Source organism: Mustela erminea, chromosome 18 (genome assembly GCF_009829155.1).
Source record: "Mustela erminea isolate mMusErm1 chromosome 18, mMusErm1.Pri, whole genome shotgun sequence".
NCBI lineage: Eukaryota > Metazoa > Chordata > Mammalia > Carnivora > Mustelidae > Mustela > Mustela erminea.
The window spans coordinates 14488153-14502967 of NC_045631.1; the positions used below are offsets into that span (position 1 = coordinate 14488153).

A 14815-nucleotide genomic window follows, 5' to 3' on the forward strand; every position below is an offset into this window, starting at 1 on the left:
AAACTCCAGGGAATAGTTAATAATATTCAATTCTAATTTTCCTGACATTTTGGCAGAAATCTGTTCATGTTTTGTCTCTCACCCAGATTTCAAATTCCTCAAAGTCAGATCCCTTGTGCTGTACTGCTTTCTATCTCTCAGAGACTTTCCTACTTTCTAAATACCAGGTATTTCTTATTTATATATTATTGTTTATACATTTATACATTTATTATTTATACATTCTTCCTATGCTTTTTTCTGTAGTATTTGGCATGGCTATTAGCCCACCTCTCACAGAGTTTCTATTATAATTGGATTCTAGAGCAGCCACTATTACATCCTGAATGTCCAATTCAACTTATGTTTAGTTTTCAAATCAAAATTACTTTTGTTTCCCATTGTGTTTACTTCCTTTCAAAAATTTGAAGATGCCCAACATGAGCTCTGCAAGATTACAGTTAGCAACTATTTCTAAAGAGGGCAAATACTGGACCTGTCTGACTCATGCCTCTTTTTTTTTTAAATGATAGTTACTATCATATGGATTCCTAGAAGTGCTTCTGACGTTGGTAGATGAAAGTGAGAAGGAATCCTCAGTTTGTGGACTAGTTTGCCTGACCTTGAAATCAATGAGGCCGATTCCTTCAGGACAATCTTGCAAACTGCTTAGCAAAGCACTGAAACCTCTGCAACTTGGGCCAAATTTAATGCAAAGTTTCCAGCCTCTTTTCCTATCACTCTGAACACCCAGGCACCATTAACTCCAACTTCAGAGAGTGACCAAGGAATGTTGTGCTCTTATTAGTCTCCCCACTTTCTGTGCTGACTTCCCTCTTCCTAGAATGCTTCACCTCACATGGGACTCCAACAGAGAATGCAGCTATATTTGGCCATAGAGTCTACTGGTAAAGAGTACATGTTCTGAGACAACCCTGTTATTCTAGTTTCAGCATGTCTTTGACTAGCTATCCGACCTTGAGTTTGGCATATAACCACTTTGAGTATTGGTTTCTGTATCTGTAACACAAGAAAAATACCATTTGCCTCAACAGAGCTGTTGTAAGGATTAAAATAAGATATTAAAAAATGCTAAGCATAATGCCCAACACACAGTAAATGCCCAGAAAGTAGTAGTTACTATATATTTTTTTTATCCATAATAAGTATTTTCTTTGTAGGGAGCCTTCTTACACTCCCAGATGAGATTACTCACTTTCCTTTTCCTCTCTTAACATATTTTTGACACCATCATGATGACATTTTTTTCTCTGTAGTACAATTATTTATCTGTCTGTATTCCATTATCAGGACATGGGTTTTTAGCTCCTTTTTATCTACAGCATAGTTGCTTCAGGTGTACTTACTAAGTATTGGAATGAAATAAATGAATAAATGATGAATGGATGCTAAGATACAAAATGCTCTTATAGGAAGCCATTGATTATTCTAAAGTGACCAAATTACTTCAAGTAAAGTGAATAATTTAGGTAATAAGAGACTCTGTCTTAGAATACATATCTTAGGATATGCTCTATAAGAACTAATCAATAAAAAGGCTTGGTAATATGATCTTTATGACTCACTTAATCAATCACTCATCTCCTTCTGAAGTGGATAAGTGGAGAATGCTTCTCTCATTTCTATATTTCAACAATAATTAGAAAAAAACCAGTCCCCAGGATTGATGCCCTATACCATTAAATTGGTGTACATTTTGCAAGTCTTAATTAATTTGTGGAAAACACATAGCAGTCTCCATGGCCAGCTTCATCTGCATAGAGCAGCATAATCATTTTTTTTCTTATAGTAAAGATTTTTTATGCATCTTAAGTCTTCTCCAAGGGTGTGGTTATCATCTGATAATCACACCCTTGGGAGATTAAAAACACTTATCTTTGGATCATGACTTGCAATGCCCCAGGGGTGTGATTATCTCATGAAATTCACACTCTCTGGTATGCCTAATTGCTTAATTATAATAGCATCGAGTTCACACTATCATACAGAAGCTACAGTTGTGTCAGCATTTCCAGTATAAATTCCTTTTCCAAGAGTATAACTCAGCCATTAAAAAGAAAATAAAAATCTATGTTCTGTTGAAGCACTTCACTACAGGTCTTATTCAAAGAAATATATTTCTTTAGTACATTATTTTTATCTCAAAAATTGGGTCCCTTTCCCCCTAGTGATTGACTAAAGAAGTAATTCTAATCAAATGTTTTTAAAACATATATTTTTTTGGACATCTGGGAAAATAATACACATTCTAAAAGCATAAATATGATCTCATCTATCTAAACAGCAAGAATGGCTCATGCAATTTCTACTTTCCTGGGAAATACACTTTTTAGAAACATTCATAAAAGATTTTTTCTTTGTTAAGCAGAACAAAATAAACCATAGTTGAAAATGGCCACATATACATTTCAAACCTCAGCTAAATATTTTCTTGGGTCAGAGATTGTTAACTTACTACAGAGGATTGAGTAAAGGGCCATTACGTAGAAGATGGGGAGCAAGGAGAGGTAGCCAAAACACTGCCTAGTTGCTTTTTAATAAGTCCCCTCAATCATATTGGTGTCTTGAAGGTGACAGATGCCTTAAAGCCTGGAAGAGGCTGATTCATGTGGACCAAATTCACAAGAGATAAAACCTTACAAGCCACTCCACTAACTCCACTAATATGTTCATGGACAAGATGTGTATTAAAATCATTAGCCATAATTCACCTGAAGCTACACCTTCTCAAAATAACATCATTCCTAAAATACTAATAAAAATTTCCCCACAAGCACAGAATTGGAAAAAGGAGAAGGAGAGTGTTCAGTCATATTTCATATAGAATGTGCTGTGGGCTAACCACTTGTTCCTTGAATCAGAAGATACCTTTATGTCACTTACAGTTACTGAAACTCTGGATGCGGGATCAGTTCTGCAGGAGGTATATTAAAATTTGACCTTTTATTTTCTGTGTTCTAGCCTAGTATGTCTCAAAGCATACAACAGAAAGAAACAGAAAGAAACATACATACAAACAAACATGCATACATACAAGAAGCATACAACAGAAATAAAACCTTATTCATTCCTTAATTCTGCCACTCTTCCTTTCAGTTTATTTGGTAAAGTGCTTTAGTCTTTTTTCTTCAAGAGATGCTGCAATCTCTCCATTAAATGTCCATCTACTCCACAGAGTAGATGGACACCTGACCCTCCAGGGAAACTGCCTTTGCCAGGGCATTACTTCAAATATCAGTCCTGTCTTAAACTATTGGTTCTTCAATCAGTCAATCAATCTTCATTTAGAATGAAATGCAAATGTCATATTTCTGTAAAAATAGCAACAAAAATTTCTACAGATAATGAAAGTATGGGTCCATTCCCCTTCCCACAAAATAAATTGGAATGTGTTATATTGTTAGAGAAGAGGTCAATAAATGCAAATGCATTTCCTGATATTTCTTGAAAATTTGAAATGTTGAATAGTATCTTAACTTCATATAATATAAGCATGTGTGCTAAAAATGGGGGCATTAATCTATCAGAAAATAGGAGGAAAATAGATAAAAGTCAAAAGAGAAACTAAAAGCTTTTTATTGTTTTCATCATTTCACATATAAATTTTACTGTGACTCCCACGTGGCAAGTTTTAATCATTTCATGGACATGTGTGTTAGAGTACCCACTCCACAGTTACCAATAATGAGGTAATCATAGATAATACATCTGGTGTGTTGTGAATCTGGAGATCAAGATGGTTCATTAAAAGAAGAAAGAGTAACAGTTGCTAAGTAGAATGATACTCAATATAGGAGCCAATCATGTATATTCTATTCTGTGAATGTTTTACCTTACATGTTATGAAAGTGAAAAAGGAAAGATAGATTCACAGGTCTTGGAAGATGATTTGGAGGTAGACAAATGAGAAATGAGGTCCTGAGAGTAAAAACACTTTGTTGCATATTATGCAACTCTTCTGGAACAATCAATTATGACTTTTTTTCTACCTTGCTCACAATTCTTATTTATACATACAAGTGTATCAAGAGTGCTAGTAAAAGGCATTTGTTAGATTAAGTGAGATGAGTTTGTTACTACTAGTGTCTAAGGTATCAACAAGGACTTTCCTAGTAATGCACACATAAACATAAAATAAGAAGCCAGAATTAAATAGGAGGAGTAAGTTTCAAATTCTACTATAGATAAGTTTTTAAATTTTTTGGAGTTCAGATGCTACTTAAAGAAACCAAAGATTTATATGCTCATACATATAAAATGTAGCATATAATACTATGGGGTCCATGAATCTCTTAGAGCCCATGTGGAGAACATGAATTAAGAACCTCAAATGCAATTGGAAGGGGAGGTGAACCATGAGAGACTATGGACTCTGAAAAACAATCTGAGGGTTTTGAAAGGACGGGGGGTGGGAGGTTGGGGTACCAGGTGGTGGGTATTATAGAGAGCACGGATTGCATGGAGCACGGGGTGTGGTGCAAAAATAATGAATACTGTTATGCTGGAAATTAAAAAAAAAAAAAAAAAAAAAAAAGAACCTCAAATGCACAAAAATGTATATAATAGATAATTATTACCAATGACAAATGTAGGTAAAATGACCCCCAAAACTGCTTTGGAAGACAACACCTATTTGAGTTTTGACTAATGTAAATAGTTATTCGACTGCCACCAGAAGCATATCAAACATCTCCATAACCCCAAAATATTTCCTCCTTCACCTGTGCAGCCAATCCTTACCCCATCATTGGCCCCAGACAACCCAAGACCTACTTCCTGTCAATGTGAATTAATGTGGCTTTAACTAGAGCTTCATATACGTGGATCTGCATAGTACATACTCTTTTCTCCCAGCTTCTTTTGCGTAGCATAATGTGGAGATTCATCCATATTGTTGGATATAACAGTAGTTTGCTCCTTCTTTTTGCTGATAGTAGTCGAGTGTATGGATCCACCATTGGTAGAGAGCTGTACTACTTTCAGTTTGGGGCTGTAATGAACAGAATTGCTAGGAACATCTGTGTGTCTTCATGTGAACAGCTGTTTCCATTTTTCTTGGATGTTCACAATCACAATGATTAGGTCACATGGTAAGTGTAGACTGAAATTTAAGAGACATTGCCAAAATGTCCTCAGTGTGGATGTGCCATTTTACACTCCCATTAGCAATACAAGATCATTTCAGTCCACATCCATGACAATTCTTGTTATTTTCAGTCTTTCAAATTCTAATAACCCAAATTAAAAACTGAAGTGGATGTGTACTGTAACTTTGTGTTCCCCTGATGACTAATGATGTTGAGCATCTTGGGCTTAGTGGCCACTTATATATTATTTTATGTAAAGTACCTGTTCAAATATTCACCCATTTTAAAAGTTAGATTGTATGTCTTATTTTTGAGATTGTAGAGTTCTTTATATATACTGGGAAAACATTCTGGGAGATCTCTGATTCTATATCATCTATATATAATTTTTTTGGCTCATTTGGGACTTGCCTTTTCATATTCCTAATGGAAAATCTTGAAGGATACTTCTTAATTATGTCTTGTTAATACAATTACATATTATCATTTTCCCTTTATTTTATATACTCTATATCGCTCCAAAAAATTTTAGCCTAACTGAGCGTTCAACTCATTGTTCCCATGGGGGTATGTGTGTGCATGTGTGTGTGTGTGTGTGTGTGCGTGTGATGTAAGGTAAAGATTGAGGCTCATTTTGCTCCTTATAAAAATTTAATTATTTCAATTCAATTTGCAGAAAAAAAATCTTTTCTCTTTGAATTGCCTTGCTTCCTTTTGCAAAAGTCAGTTTGCAAAATATACATAAATCCACATCTGAACTCTGTAACCTCTGCCCCTGACCTCTATATCTGACTTTGCAAATATTATACTTGTTTAGTATAGTATAGGCTTATACTATATCACAAAGTCAGATGGTTTGTTCTGGAACTATTTCCTTTTTCAAATTGTTTTAAATTTCCATATGAATTTAATGAAGGAGGTCAAAGATCTGTACACAGAAAACTATACGACTTTGACAAAAGAAATTAAAGAAGACACAAATGGAAAGTAATTCCATGTCCATGGATTGGAAGAACCAATATTGTTAAAATGTCCACACTACTGAAAACAATCTACAGATGTGATGCAATCTCTATTAAAAGTCCAATGGCATTTTTTACAGATATAGAAAAACAAATCTTAAAATTTTATGGAAACACAAAAGACCCTAAGTAGCTAAAGAAATATTGAGCAAGAACAAAGCTGGAAGTATCACTTCCTTACGTCAAACTATACTACAAAGCTATAGTGATCAAAAAAGTACCATACTGGCATAAACACATAGACTAATGGAACAGAAAAGAAAGTCCTAAAATAATCTCTCATACACATGGTCAATTAACATTTGACAAGGGGTGCCAAGAATACTCAATGGGGAAAGGACAATCTCTTCTTATAAGTGGGGTAAAAACTGGATAACCATGTGCAGAACCAAACTGTACAACATGTACAAAGATTAACATAAAATAGATTAAAGACATAAAATGTGAAACCATGTCCCTCTTAGGAGAAAATGGCGGGTCGTCTGGGTGGCTCAGTTGATTGAGTGTTTGACTCTTAATTTTGGCTTGAGTCACCATATCAGGATCATGGGATCAAATCCTGCACCAGGCTCCATGCACAGTGTGGTGTCTTCTTGGGATTTTCTCTCTCCTTCTCCCTATGCCCCTCCCCCTGGTCACACACACACACACACACACACACACACACACACACTCCCTCTCTCTAAATAAATAAATAAATATAATCTTTTAAAAAAGGAGGATGAGAAGGAGGAGGAAGTAGCAGGACAAGAAGGAGGAGGAGAGGAAGGAGGTAAGTTTTTGTCAACAAGTACACAAATTACACAAAAAGGTTATCAACATCATTAATCATCATGGAAATGCAAAACAAAACCACAATGCAATATCACCTCCTGTTAAAATGACAATCATTAAAAAAATAGTATTACAAGTGTTGGTGAAAATGTGAAGAAAAACCTGTATGTTTTTGGTAGGAAGATAAACTGGTACAGCCACGATGAAAATCAGTAGGTCCTCAAGAAAATAAAGTAGAACTACCTTATGATCCACAATCCCACTTCCAGATGTATACCCTATGAAAATGAAAACAGGATCTTGAATAGTTACTTACACTCCCACATTCACAATAGCCAAGATATGTATGAAAGTAAGTGCCCATCAATGGATGAATGGAGAATATAGAAATATGGGTAATAATTTATCAATATATGTGATAATATATGTTGTATAAGTGATAATATATATCATAGTATTATCAATATTAATATATCGGTATTATTCAGCCATGAAAAAAATGTCAGTTGTCATTTGCAACAACATGGAAGGACCTAGAGGATATTATGCTAAGTTAAATAAGTCAGACAGAGAAAAACAATTACTATATGATACTCCTTATATGCAGAATTTACAAAAAGCTGAACTCGTAGAAACAGAGTGGAATGTGGTTACCAGGGGCTAGATATGAAAGAAACTGGGAGGTGCCTGTGGAAGGGTACAAACTTCCAGTTGTAAGACAAATAAGTTCTGGGGACCTAAAGTACAACATGGTGATTATATTTAATAATAATGTGTTATATTCTTTTTTATAATTTAAAATATATAATATTGCACGAACAACCAAAAGGTTAATTAAACTAAAGAAATAATTACAAAGAGTAAAACCCCATCCCATCAAAAAAAAAAAAAAACCAAGATTCAACATTCTTTCCATCCCACCCCCTCACTGCAGGTCTGAAGTGGAAGTGATCACCACTCTCTTAACACACCCGACCACAATCCCTTTAAATCACTGGTAAATACACCAGTCTGTGCAAGAATCACCGAGCAGCATCATGAAGCACCAGGGTCTCCAGGAATTCCTGCAGCTCCTCATTCCCCCAAGAGAGGAACAGCTCCACAGAGTGGAGGGTGAGAGCCACATATACTGGGTCAGTCTTCAGGAAGAAAAGCTTTTGCAGAAGCCTGATGAGAGTCTCAAGAAGTTCACCCCTAGCATATCCCTTCAAGAAGCAGAAGGGCTGAGGGGAAGAAGCTGGGCTTACCAGAGTCGGAAGTACTCGGCTTCGACCGCTGCTCTCTACTGCTGGTAGCTGACTTGTGTCCTAAACTACGGGGGGGTGGAGGTGGGTAGCTGGTTGGACAAGGTATCCCACCAGGTAATGCACAGAAGGGCCTGAAGTGACCCCCTCCCTTTTCAGGGAAGGGAAGAAATGCAAGAGCAGACTCTTGCTGGTGGCACAGCTGGGCTAAGGACTTGGGTGCATCCCACAAGAAGCAGCACTGGGAGAGGGATGGGGACATACCAGCCTGGGCCAGACAAGAGAAAGGAGGTGGGAACTCAGGGTTTGGTCTCTAGATTTGGAACCATGAGGAACTTTTCTGGGAATGGAAAATGCCTGGGAGGGGGAGATTCCCTAAGAGAGGCAAGTTTCCCAGAGAGGAATGCCTCTTACTCACTGAGCTAGAAACCAGAACGGGCTGGCCATACCAGTCTAGCCAAGGACAGTGGGATGGCCTTTCTTGCCTGCTTATGGGTGGACAGAGTGTTATCTCCACTTCCTCCAGGAGACTGGTGCTTAGCTTCCGACTACACAGGTAGAAGGGCTAGAATTATCCCTTGGGACTTCCCAGCAAGAGTCCCTAAGAACAGTGGGTGTTCAGCAGAGAAATGTAGGTGCTTCTGGTGAGGGGGTAAGTCTCCTCCCCCTTGAGTCATCCTATGGTTGGCAAAAGTCAGAGTTCCTGGTTTGGATTTAGTGAGCCCCTTCCCAGATGTGAGCAGAGGCCCAAAGGACCAGCAAGGAGCCACCCAGAATCTGTGCCCAGAGCTCTGGTTGACAGAGATCATTGGGGAGGCATTCTCAGTCAGTATCTTCCAGGGCTGGGATGAGATGAGAAAGGGAGTGGGAGATTCTGTGGGTGGGGGAGCTTCATGCTCGGCTCCCCTCATTCCCAGTCCCCCCACTCTTCATCTTCCACCTCCCCAGAAGCATCCACTTTGGAGAGTGCCATCTGCACTTCTTCGGTCATGTACAAGTCAAAGTCCTTTTCCCAGTCCTCGCTGATGTCTGTGCTTTAGCCTTTCTTTCCATTGTTAGAGGGTGTATACTTCCCACTGTTAGAGTTCAGCTCAAACACCCATAAGTCTGTGAGCACCTCCTCCCTCAGAGTCTCTTCTCTGGCTGGAGGCCTGGGCTCCGGGCCACTGAGGTGGCTAGCAGGGATGTGGGGCTTCAACGGAGCTGGGGGCAGGGGCCCAGTCTCACCCACATTCACAGTCCGACCATTGTCCTCCAAAGATGCCTCTAGAAGCTTTTGGGACAGGTTCTTGGGCAACCCTGTTGCCTCGGCTACAGTGGCAGGTTTGGTGATCTGCGTTACCAGGGAGACACTCTCGCTGCTCTCTGACGGGGTTACCTCTATAGGAGGTTCAGCTGGAGTTACAGGATTCTCTTCACAGGGGCTCAGGGGGCCAGGTCCTCCTTCAGGGGATAGTGGAAGTTTTGGCCACAGGAATCTGCCTCTTTTGGAGATGTGGCTGAAACGCTCACAAGCTCCTATTCTTCCTCCTCCCAGCCAGGCTCTTCATACATGCTCTGTTCTGCCCGTTGCTTCAGGGCATCCCTCCGGGCCTGCTCCTGCTCTAGTTGATGGTCTTTATAGAAATACCAATGCCAGAATTCTGAATGGGAAGCAGCTTCTGGGACAAGGAGCTCTGAGATCTCCCCCTTCTTCTCCTCCAGGCAGAACTGGGAAAGCCAGGCATCAAACAATCCAGGGGCCCATCTGGTTCATTGCAGTAGGCTGCTGGGTCTGACTGCAGGCTATAGAGGTGAGTTTTCACGCCATCATAGGGCTCAGCTGTGCCAGAGGGCGTGCCCATCAGGGTGATGACATCGCAGTCTATGGTTTTGTCCGGTGAGGGAGCAAAGGTGTCCGAGATCACCCCTAGGAAGTCAGACAAACCCTTCTTCATTTTTCCTGTTGCCCCCAAGAAGCCTTCAGTAGCTAGCTTCTGCTTAACCGCACTGGCTATGTCCTCAATGGTGCAGGCCGTGTCATGCTGCTCCACCTGGGTGAACTCTGTCAGGTCTCGCTTCACGAACTACCAGGCTTCAGAGGACTGCTCCTTGACTGCCTGATAGCTCTGTTGCAGCCAGCTCCACCACCAGCCCATGTTCTTCCCCTTTGGCCATCTTGCCTGCATGCATGACATCACCCAACGTTTTATATTCTTGAAAGTTGAGAAGAGTAGAGCTTCAATGTTCTAACCATAAAAAGGAATAATAAAAAAAAAAGAAACACTAATAATGTGATTTCAAGGAGGTTTGTGGTGGTAATCACTTCGTAGTACTTTGTGTATCAAATCAACACCTTATACTTACACAATGCTATGTATTAATTATATCTCAATAAAACTGGGAAAAATTAATTTCCATATAAATTTCTGAATCAGCTCATGACTCTCCAAAAAAAAATCCTGTTGGAATTTGATTAAAATTTCTTTGAGTCTATAGACAAATTGTGAATAAAATTGACATCTAAATAATATTGAATCTTCCAATTCACCTTTGAAGCTGGTCCTCATTTTTCTTCTGTTTGGAGATTGTTTTATCGCTATTTATCTCTTTCTGTGTTATATTTATGTTCAGATTTACTATTTCATCCTGTGTCAGTTTAGGTAATTTGCGTGTTTCTAGAAAATTATTCATTTCATTTAGGTCATCTAAATTGTTCATAGTATTCTTCTATGTGCCTTTATTTCTGTAAGGTCTATAGTAATGTCATAACTTTCATTTTGATTTTAGCAATTTAAGCCTTCTCTTTTTTTCTTGGTCAGTGTAGATATGAGTTTGTGAATTTTGTTGATGTTTTCAAAGATGTAACCTTTGTTTTTGTTGATTCTCTCTATTGAGATAAAATTGAGGAACACTTAATGAGACCAAGAACAAAGACAGAAGACTTAAATAAATAAAATCTGAAATCAGAAGAAAGAATAAAACCATAAAATAAATAAAATAAGAACTGGTGCTACATAAACTATTCGTCTTTATACCAGTAGTGTAGTGCTTTGTATACCATCGTTTTGTAATACATTTTGAAATTACAGTTGTGATCCCTTCAGCTTTGTTTTTCTCAGGATTGATTTGGCCTTTTGTGGTTCCATATAAATAATAGATTTTTTTTCCCAATTTCTGTTAAAAAAAAAAAAAAGGCAACTGGAGTGTCAATAGGCATTGTGTTAAACATGTAGATTCACTTTGGGTATTGCAAAAATATTAAGCCTTTTAATCCATGAACACAGAACATCTTTCCATTTGTTTAGGTCTTATGTAATTTCTTTCATCAATGTTTTGCAATTTTTAGCATAGAAGTCTTTTGCCTCCCTAGTTAAGTTTACTCATAAATACTTTATCCTTTTTAATGCTATTGTATATAGGGCTTGTTTTCCTATTTCTTTTTCAGATATTTCATCACCATAGAAAGAAACACAACTGATTTTTACATGTTGATTTTGAATCCTAGAACTTGTTGCTGTAAATTTTTATGAGATTCTAGAGTGCCAAAAAGCTAACCTTGTAATTTTTTGCCAATCTAATGATTGTTTCAGTGATGAAATACTGCTTGGCATCCTGTTCCACCATTTCCATGACATAATCTTTCCCAAATCATACATTTAAGTGTCATACTTTCCTTTATATCCAATTCAAAATATTTTCTAATTTTCTATATAATTTCTTATGTTACTCATGGTTTATTTAAAATTTATTCATGGTTTACATTCCAAGAACTTTTCCATATATTTTCCTATTACCAATTCCTAGCTTCTGTTTTAGTCAAAGAAAATACTTTCAACCATTTTTTTAAAAAGATTTGTTTGTTTTAGAAAAAGAGAACACGTGAGTGGGGGAGGTGAGAAGGGAAGGGAAAAGAGAGAGTCCTAGTTGACTCTGCACTGAGCACAAAGCTTGACTCAGGGCTCAATTGCAAGACACTGAGATCATGACCTGGGCCAAAAACAAGAGTTGGGCACTTAATTGATGGTGCCGCCAAGGTGGCCCTATGCTCTCTTTAAAAAATGTCTTGAGACTTGTTTTATGGACTTCAGTGTGGTTTATCTCAATGAGTATTTCCTGCGTCGTTGGGTATTCTGCATTTGTTGGGCATTGTGTTTGAGTGCTGAACAGACCAAGTAGGTTGAATGGATTTTTAGGTCTCTTTACTACCCATTTTTTGTATCTGCTTGTTCTATTAATTATTGACAGATGAGAGTTGAATTCTCCCAATTGGATTTGTCAATTTCTTCTTTTCAAGATGTTTTTGTTTCATGTATTTTGAAGCTTTCTAATCAGATACAGACACCTTTGTGATTGCCATGTCTTTATAAATTGATCCTTTTGTTATTATGAATTGTATTCTTTCTCTGTTATATTGATTGTCTTTATATTGTCTATTGTCAAAACATATTAAATTCAACCTTTTATGATTGGTATGTGTATGAAATAGCCCTTTTCATAATTTTTCTTTTAACAAAATCTACATTATCATCTGCATTCTTATGTTAAAAGTTTATTTTTCACTGACATAGTTAGGTGTTTTATTTAAATAGAATATTAATAGTTAATTGTTCAGGTAATTGTTGAAATGTTTAAGTTTAACTCTACTACCTTGCTAGTTCTATTTTCTTTTTCCCATATCTGTTCCTTCTTCCCTTTCTAACTGCCTTCCTTTAGATTAGCTGAGTAATTTTTAGGATGCTATCTTACTTCTATTACTAGCTGTCACATGGGCAGTGAGATATTAGTAGATAATTCTGATTCTTTCCAAAATAGTTTTTCAACTTGTTTAGGGAATCTGTTGACTTACCTTTATTTTAGTGATAATTTAGTCCCACTACTAATTCATGATCCTTACTGGGTCTCTATTGAATATCCAGACTTATCGAAAAGAACACTTCACTCTGGCTGGTTGTAACTCAAATGACTTCTAGCCTTGTATGAGTCTTGGGAACCATCTGGTTCAGTTCCATTTACTCTTTGTTAGAACCTGGGGCATTTTCTTATACACACACTGCTTAATATTTAGGAAGGAATCAAGAGGACTCCAGTGTCTATTTCTAAGAGCTTGTTTTCTACATGACTTCCTTCTTTCTGGAACCCATGACTTTTTTTATCACTCCAGCCTTTCTGCATTCCAATCTCTCCTTCTTCATACCAGTGAGACTCCCATCTTTTCCTTGGAATCTCCTCCATACCCCCACCATACAGAACACCCCAGGTGAAAAGCTGAGTTAATCCTGGGGCTCAGTTTGTTTGCTTGTTTTCCTTTTCACAGGGTTCAGAAATGTGTGTTCCTTTTCAACGTTTTAAACATTTTTTTTTCCAATTCCCCATGTTCTTATGGTTGGTTTCCTTTCCTCTAACAAGGTTTGTATTAGTTTTCTAGGGCTGCTAAAACAAGATTCCATAAACCTAATGGCTTAAACAACATAAATTAACAGTCTCAGTTCTAGAGGCTACAATGTTGGTAGGCCATGCTCCTTTAGAAGGTATTAAGGAAGGATCCCTGTTCCAGGCCTCTCTCCCAGCTTGAAGTATTTCCCTGGCTTTGGTATTCTTCACATGGCATTCTCCCTCAGTGCATATCTGTGTATCCAAAGTTTCCCTTCTTATAAGGACACAAGTCATATTGAATTAGGGGCCCACCCTACTCAAATATGACCTTATCCTAGCTAGTTACATCTACAGTGACCATATTTCCAAATAAGGTCATGCTCCCAGGTGCTGGGGTTGAGGACTGGGATAGTTTTTATGTATTATAAAAAATATATATTTTTGCTAATAAAATATTTTTGTTTAGAATCTCAGTCTTCTTTCCTTTCATTACAAGGTTATTCGCATGCTTTTGGTACCTACTGAACAATTCTACCACCTCAACTTCATAAATCTCCATGAAAGTTATTCTTACCTAAAGTCATATGCCATCTTTCTAAAAACAGTTCACCTCTTTTTGGAATTTACAGGGTTTTTTTTTTGTATTTAATATCTGTTTATGTGCTGATTAGGGTTATTTTATCTCACTCCTTCCTTCTGAACTTGTTTCTTTTTGTTTAATGAAATTCTCTAGTGTTTTAAAATAAGGAGCTATAAAAGCTAAATGGTTATTCTTTGTAAGTCGACATTCTTTTTTCTCATTTTGTATGTACTTTAAGTCACCAGAGATTTGGAGGTTGACAGCATGTATCAGCATTTTAAAGATATAAAGGAAAAAAATATTTTTAAAAAGGGATATAAAAAGTGATGAAGCAAAAAATAATGCAAGACAATGAACAAAAATTTAGTGTTCAAAAAGTTCATGAAATGTAAATGGGTTACATACTCTAATTAAAAGATTAAATTTGTTAGATTGCATAAATACACACACACACATAATGATGTAATGCTTATAAGAGAAACATAATAAGCTCACCAAGGCAGAAATAAAATTTTGTAATATTGAACACCTAAAATTGAACAACTAATCTACAAACCTAGAAGTGGATGTCCAAGCCCGTGTACTAAGTTACAGAGGAAAAATTAAAGTTATAACAACTGGATAAAATGAATAAAATTTGTATTGAAAGATAATCTGAAATAATGTACAAAGTATTAGAATCAGTAAGTGAATTAATCAAGGTCATAGGATATAAGTTAAAAATTAAGAAAAATTCATTGGAATTCTGTGAAA

General features: G+C 37.1%; 1 pseudogene; it reads right to left on the reverse strand.

The window, feature by feature from the left end:
* Window positions 1–9005: 9005 nt before the first annotated feature.
* On the reverse strand, window positions 9006–10290 carry LOC116577724 (annotated as a pseudogene).
* Between the last annotated feature and the right edge of the window lie 4525 nt (window positions 10291–14815).